Source organism: Diceros bicornis, chromosome 39 (assembly GCF_020826845.1).
Source record: "Diceros bicornis minor isolate mBicDic1 chromosome 39, mDicBic1.mat.cur, whole genome shotgun sequence".
In the NCBI taxonomy this organism is placed as follows: Eukaryota; Metazoa; Chordata; class Mammalia; order Perissodactyla; family Rhinocerotidae; genus Diceros; species Diceros bicornis.
The window spans coordinates 22,140,968-22,148,268 of record NC_080778.1 but is presented as its reverse complement, the minus strand read 5'-3'; positions in this window follow the sequence as shown (position 1 = coordinate 22,148,268).

Genomic DNA, 7,301 nt, shown 5'->3' with positions numbered 1-7,301 from the left:
AACATAACATTGCTGAAATAAACTATAGAAAAGAATTTGCTACGAGGTTATCTGAGACTTCATCCTGTGGAGTTTGCTGATGTACCGAAAGAAGTTTTGTGGGAATCTCGGCTTTAAGGCAGAACTGTGTCACGGACTTCAATGGCAGAATTTCTAGTTCCAGTACATTAAGTTTTCACTCGAGCATTATTTTCCTAATTGCCTCCACTTTTGCTGTTACGGGCAATTCTCTTTTAATACAAGTACTTATTCAAAAGATTTAAACTATGTTGAAAGGAAATTTTTTCTTGAAAAAAAAACAGTCTTCTTGAGAGATCCAGTTCCAAATTTTCTTTCCTTGAGGAAGGCAGTTTCTGTAAGTGAAGAATAAGCATGAGCCAACCCCAGTGACCTAGTGGTTGAGTCCGACGTGCTCTGCTTCGGTGGCCTGGGTTTGGTTCCCTGGCGCAGACCTACACCACCCGTCGGTGGCATGCTGTGGCAGTGACCCACATACAAAATAGAGGAAGATTTGTAACAGATGTTAGCTTGGGGCGAATGTTCCTCAAGCAAAAAGAGGAGGATTGGTGATGGATGTTAGCTCAGGGCAAATCTTCCTCAGCAAAAAAAAAAAAAAAAAAAAAAAATAAGCATGCCTATTAAAATCCCTGCTTGTAGATACAAGCGTCATCGTTTTTAAAAATCTTCTTGTTTGTCTTTCAGATTCCCTGGAGTTGTGCATGAGTTCCTGTGGGAAGAGTTGACATCGTGGAAGGCAAAGACGGTTGTTTTTTGATATGAGGATAACAGGTTAATAACTACAATTTGTTATTTTATTCTATTGTTTTTACGTTTAACTTGAAAAGCAGTTTTGGCCTACTATGCACCCGCATGTGAACCGACTTTGCCATCAAATCTGGGAGGAAACAATGTATATGCCATTTAGAGAGAAAAGTGTTGTGAAGGTTTGGTTTTGTTTATTTTGTTTCTCATAATAGACCAGTTTTAATGATAATTTCCTTAATTGATATAGCCTCATTTAAGAGCATTTCTTTCTGGCAAAATTTGTTTTCATGTAAAATTCTGCTTAGTAAATCCTAATTACTTTTGCTATATAATGGGGAGACATCCCACTAGAAAAACAAAATCACAATTGTAAAAAAAAATGCAAAAAGTTTTATGACAAAATATTAAAAATAGCAGGCTATAGTCAAAATAAGTCATAAATATCTTGACTAAATATGCAAACTATACAAATATCTGCTGTCATGTCCTCATTGTAGCCAGTGTGGAAAAAATATGGTTCAGTTTTCCATTAGGTTTTAAATATCAAATTAGATTTTAATGTATGTCAAATCAGATGGTGATCATCACAGTATTTTCACTTTTCTCCAGAAGTTCTCTGAATTGCTTGGCAGGGTTTTATTTAATATACAGTATCCTCCTCATCTTGCGACTTGCTCAATTTTAGGGAGAACTGAGGTTATGGGAATTTTTACTAATAAAAAGAGCATTTATAATGAATTTGGCTCTCAGGAAGGTACCTTTTTTTAATCATCCTGTGGAAATAAGTCTGTATTCAGTTGGACTCTGGCACCGGTCATGGTTTTTTGGTAGATCCTTTTTTCCCTCATCCGGTACTTATATGTGGCAGTGACTTGTGGGACCGTCATTGTTAAGGCACTGGTGCTCTGAGATGCTCACGTATTTCTTAAAATGTTTTGTGCTTGATCTCTGGCTTTCTGAAAGCACATATATGGAAACGGCCTCTAGAATTTTCTTCCATAATTACCATCACAAGACTTATATATTTGTTTACAATGTAATACTACCAAATTCTCAAAAAAAGACCCAATAGCCATTTTAATTTTAAGAAATGTTTTATTATGAAAATATTGGAAGTAGAGAAGTAGCATTTGTTGCCATTTTATACCCTTATTATTTAGGATGTTATTATTTAATGCACACTTGACTTTTGCCACCACTCAAGTAATGATTAATTTCCTGAGGTAAAGTTCTTTCTACGATAGTGTTTTTCTAAGCGAAAGATCCCAGATTGACAACCCTGGAAACTGTGGGCCTTTATTCATCTGCAGAGCAAGCCTGCCTTCCTGCCAATCCCACCCAGCTGTTATCCTGAAGGGACCTCTGTGGAGATCTATACGGGAGGCTGTTTCTGGGCCTTTCCTTTCAGGGCCTCTCTGAGGAAATTATTTAACTGGGTGCCAAATTTCTTTGAGTGGGGCTGTGAAGAGGAGCCAAAGGAGTGGGCACACTTTTAGAAAAATGGCAACTCTTCTATGTAATATCCTCTTCTTTCTTTTGCTCAGTTCGCTTCGTTCTTTTACCACTGAAATAGCCACGCAGAGGGTAATGTCTTTGTCAACATTACCCCCCTCTGAAAAAATATGCCGAGTTGGCTAGACAATGGCTGTCTTTACTGCCTAAAGGACTCCTTTAGGGTGATCTGAGTGCCATCCACGGGAAACCCAAAAGTCATATCCTCTGGCCGAATATCTTACTCATTTCATAGCACTCAATGGCATCAGGGAAAATTTTAAATGTGAATGTGAAACTGTGTTTGGAATACCACTCCTTTGTTGGCAATGGGTGCCAAAAATGACTTTGTGTGGGTTTGGTTACCATAAAAAGAAATCTCAGAGAAGGAAATGATAACTGGCTGTTTTCTTTCCATATGAGGATTGCTCTAATATTGCATTTTTTAACCTGTCAGTTGATTGGGAAGAATGAAGATTTACTTTTAACATATAATTAGAGAATGTGAAAAATGAAATTGAATCTATACAATCATTGAGAAGTAGTGTAGCTATAGTTAACCACATTACTATAGATCCTTATAGCTCTGAGTAGATCTGTATTGAGAAAATCAAACTAAAATGGCAGGTATATACAATGGTACATTTGATGGTTTGTAGTGATATTATAAGGTCCAAAAAAGTATTTCTCTGTCTGTAAGCATTTTCATCCATTTAAGTAATAAAACACAAGCTCGGGAATTTATACCATTGTTGGTAGAGTCAGATGGCTTAGTAAAAGTATCACCTAATAAAAAAAGGCAAATGTCATTATCAAACCTTGGCTTAAGCTTTGAAAGCCTTTTGGTTTTTACAGTCAATTTATTTTCCTGTGAGTATAAGTTGAGGAGAGCAGCAAACGCTCCCAAATCCTGCTTGGTTTAAAGAGACAGACATGCCATGCCCAGTAATAGATCCATGGTGCACACAATTTACATTGAAGAATTTTTTCAGTTTCCAAGATAAAGAAACTGTAGACAAGTGATTAATGAAGAGTCCCCATTTTTTTTTTTTTTTTAGGTGAGGAAGATTTGCCCTGAGCTAACATCTGTCACCAGTGTTCCTCTTTTTTTCACTTGAGGAAGATTAGCCCTGAGCTAACATCTGTGCTTGTCTTCCTCTATTTTGTATGTGGGTCACCGCCACAGCATGGCTGACAAGTGGTGTAGGGATCTGGGATCTGAACCTGCGAACCCAGGCCGCGGAAGTGGAGAGTGCCGAACTTAACCACTAGGCCATGGGACCGGCCCTGAAGAGTCCTCATTTTTAATAGTTGATGAATATAAATAGTAGATTCCCCAAAGGACCCATCACTCATTTTCTCTCCCATCTTCCTTTCTCTCTCTGTCTCAGAAACTCCAAGAAGGAAAGTGATTTTACGGGTAGCAGTTAGTTGAAGGCTTTCCAAGGATAGTGTTGAAGAGAATACTGTATCCTCAAATATGTTTAAAATCTAATGTAAAAGGTTCATGTGAAATAAGAATGATTTTCAATTCCCTAGTAATATTCTTAAGCCTTTCACTGAAGTGAAAAGTTATACATTGCAATTCAGAGGAATGTAGACCAGAGGGGTTGGGGTCCTGCTGACAGTGCTGTTCCTGGAGGACCAGGAGTAGGGAGCACGGGGATCATCTAATCTCATGATAATACGATAGGACATCTTAGGTAGGCTAGTCTTAGAAATTTAAAAGGAAGAGATTTTCCTGACAGAAGCTATTTGCATAATTAAGTCAATGTCTTTTTTATTGGATCAAAGTTTTGAATTTTAAACATTTTCTGGATAATAAGTGCTATTGGAATATAGGATGATCCTATGTTAATATCAGCAAAATTGGTTTTTATTTTTTTAATAACATAGTGGATATGGCTTTTTCTGATTATCCCCTTTCTCCTAAAATTTAAACCCGACAACAAGGAACTAAAGGTTCTGGATAATTTTTGTCCTGACCATTAAATATCTGCTTTTGAATTTTATGTAAATCACTGTTTTTCATCTTCTGGTCTATTCTTTAATAGCCAAATATTATTGCCTTTGTATGAATTTTATTTGGCGCATCTCTTTTTTATGATATGTCCTTAGCAAATAAGAATTGCATATGTCTTATTTAGGGTGTAATGGTTTAATTTATTACAGTACACCATAAAAATTAAATCCCTCTCATTTATAAAGGTATTACCTCATTACTAGAAGAAAACATTGTATATCTCATCTCATTATTAAATATATTATTCCAGTCCTGTTTTGCATAAACTTTTATGTACTTGCTTAATTTGAAGTCTGTGTTTTAAGCAGAATTACATATTGTTTGTAAACCAACAAATGAGAAGTGACCACAGGCCTAATTTTCACTTGTGAGGTTTTTACTTTCCTTACAAGTAATGCTTTTTAAAAAACAAAATAAAACAATTGTTTGTCGTGAGAATTTATCATGTTCTCACAAGGAGCTGTCCTCATTAATACTTCAAGATACAGATTTTGAACATTATTTAAATTATGGATTTGTTTGATTTCTGGGAAATGGCATTTTGGAGCCTTTTCTGTACCACAACCATGTAAAAACTCATATATGCTCCCAAGACCATGAAAAATTCAAGCCTTGGAAATATTGAAGTCAAGGGAAAATATTTAGGAAAAAGTATTATTGAAGATGTATTATTTTAAGTTGTGATAAAACTTGACAGTGGAGCTGGGGGCGGGGGGTGCAGAGTGGGAGGGGAGACCCTTTAGACTTGGGGGTCAGCCAAACCTGGATTTGATTCTGGTTCTGACAGTCAGCCTCCCTAAGTATCATCCTCAACTGTAAAATCAACTGTAACGTAAGTGTAACAATGCCTATTTCGTAGGGCCGCCATGACACCCTGCACAAGTATAGCTCTGCCAGTGCACACAATAAATGCAGAGTAAACAATAGCCATTATCGTTGTTATTACTAGCAGTGAAACTGCAGCATACATCAATATCATGATAAAAGATTAAATATGAAAAGTGACCTAGAAACTACTCAGTTCAAGCTCTGACTCCTAATTAAGGAAAGACTCACAAAAGTTCTGCCTTGAATTGGAAATACACTACACTTGTGTTGTAGAGGATGTTATTTATCTCTAAAAGTCTGACAGAGGTTGTGTCCACATGAACTTTAAACACGTAGTTAATTAAACAAAAAAATTTGGCCAATTTGGGTTAGACGTTGCTTATTATTCTTGTTAGCGTGGTTGGTGGAAATGACCCAAGTAAATTTGCATTGAAATATTATGAAGGCATCACTTTTCTTCCCATTTTTGCCACATTACCTATAGAGGGACGCATAGGAAAACCACTGTGGGGAGAAATTCAATCCAACAGTAAAACTTTTTAGCCAACCAAAGTTAATGTGCTTGTTGTTTAGTTTTTCCGACAACTGCTTTACAAAATATTGTGCTTCCTGGCTAGCAGCAGAAGGAACTTTTGATTACAGAAAATCTTGCTACAGATAGCTGGGGGCTACTGATTTCTCACCCCAAAGATGTATTATTCCTGTGGGAATTTCCACGCTCATTTCCCCTTTCTAAATGCACTATCGTTATCATTACAGTAACATTCTATGTTAGGGAGCAAATTGGACATGGAAGTAAGACCAGTCCTTGAATTTTGGTTTGGGAAATTACAGTACATTTGCATAGTGGCAGCTCTTTTATTAACCAATATTTTAGTAAAAAGGTAAACATGTTCATGTTAAGAAGAATAAACAAAAATAAAAAATCACCAAAAGTCATAAGGGGAAAAGTAGAAATCTTTCCTGCCCCTTCCTCTGACTCCTGGTTCTACTTCTGCACTCGAACTACTGTTAGAAAGCTGTTTGGCATCCTTGCAGAAATTTTCTGTGTTTATTGCCTGTTTCTCTTTTACACAAATGGGATTATAAAATACGTCCTGGAGCGAAATAAGCCTTTTTTTTTTACATTCGATGTAATCTTCTGGATGTATCAGTACTTATATCTGTACTTCATTTTTGTAAATGTCTGAGTTTCATGATTGAACCATAATTTATTAAGCATCCTTGTACGCGTATCTTTGTGCACCTATGCAGGTATGTCTGTAAGGATAAATTTCCAGCAGTAGAGTTTCTGCGCCAAAGGATGTGAGCGTTCTTACTTTGATAAGCACTGCCACATTGCCTATCAAGGGAACATCTCAGCTTTCATCAGAGTTGATACAATTGAGCAGTGAAGTTCTCAGAATCCTCTGGGTACTACATTTGCCATTTGCTATGGAATTTGGGTATTCACTTAAAATCTAATAGTTTCTAAGCTTGACAGTTTCTAAGCTGTCAAGTTTTCCTGAGCCATTCAGTCTTCTGGAGGACTCCTTTACTCGCTGTGATATAAATTCCCTAAAAAGGAAATTTATTCTTTTAAATGTTCAAACCTGTAAGTTCAATTAAAAAAACCCACTGTTCTCAAGTTTTTAATATTTAAGGAATTAGAACCAGGCTAATTGTGACAAAAACTAAGATGTTTTGATATAATAATCTTACATCTTGGAAAATATTACTCTAATTTATAAGTTTTTCTCTTTGAGTTATTTCTGGACACACTGTCAACATAAGGTTTACTGCTTCGGTGTGGTGTACTCTAAAGCAGTTACTTGCTGGTTTTTTAAGAACACATAGCATTGTGAGCCCTATATATGATGAACTTTAAATTGACATTTGTATGCAGCAATGTGGTTTAATGGAACAATTTTTCCTCATTGAATTTATTTTCTACCCAGGAAGCGTCAAGACAATCATGCCCATGAGAACTCTAAACCATTCAGGTAATCAATACATTTTCAAACTGTGCCCAAAATAGATTTTGTTTTCCATATTATGAAGGTTTTATAATTGCTTTATTCAGATGCACTTTCCTGCCTTTTTCAAAGTTCTGTGACAATATTTGATTCTTATAGCTTTAGTCTACCTCTACTAATCACTGCTTTTAAGCCATGCACTATATCTGTATTTTATATTAATATAAATTATATTAATT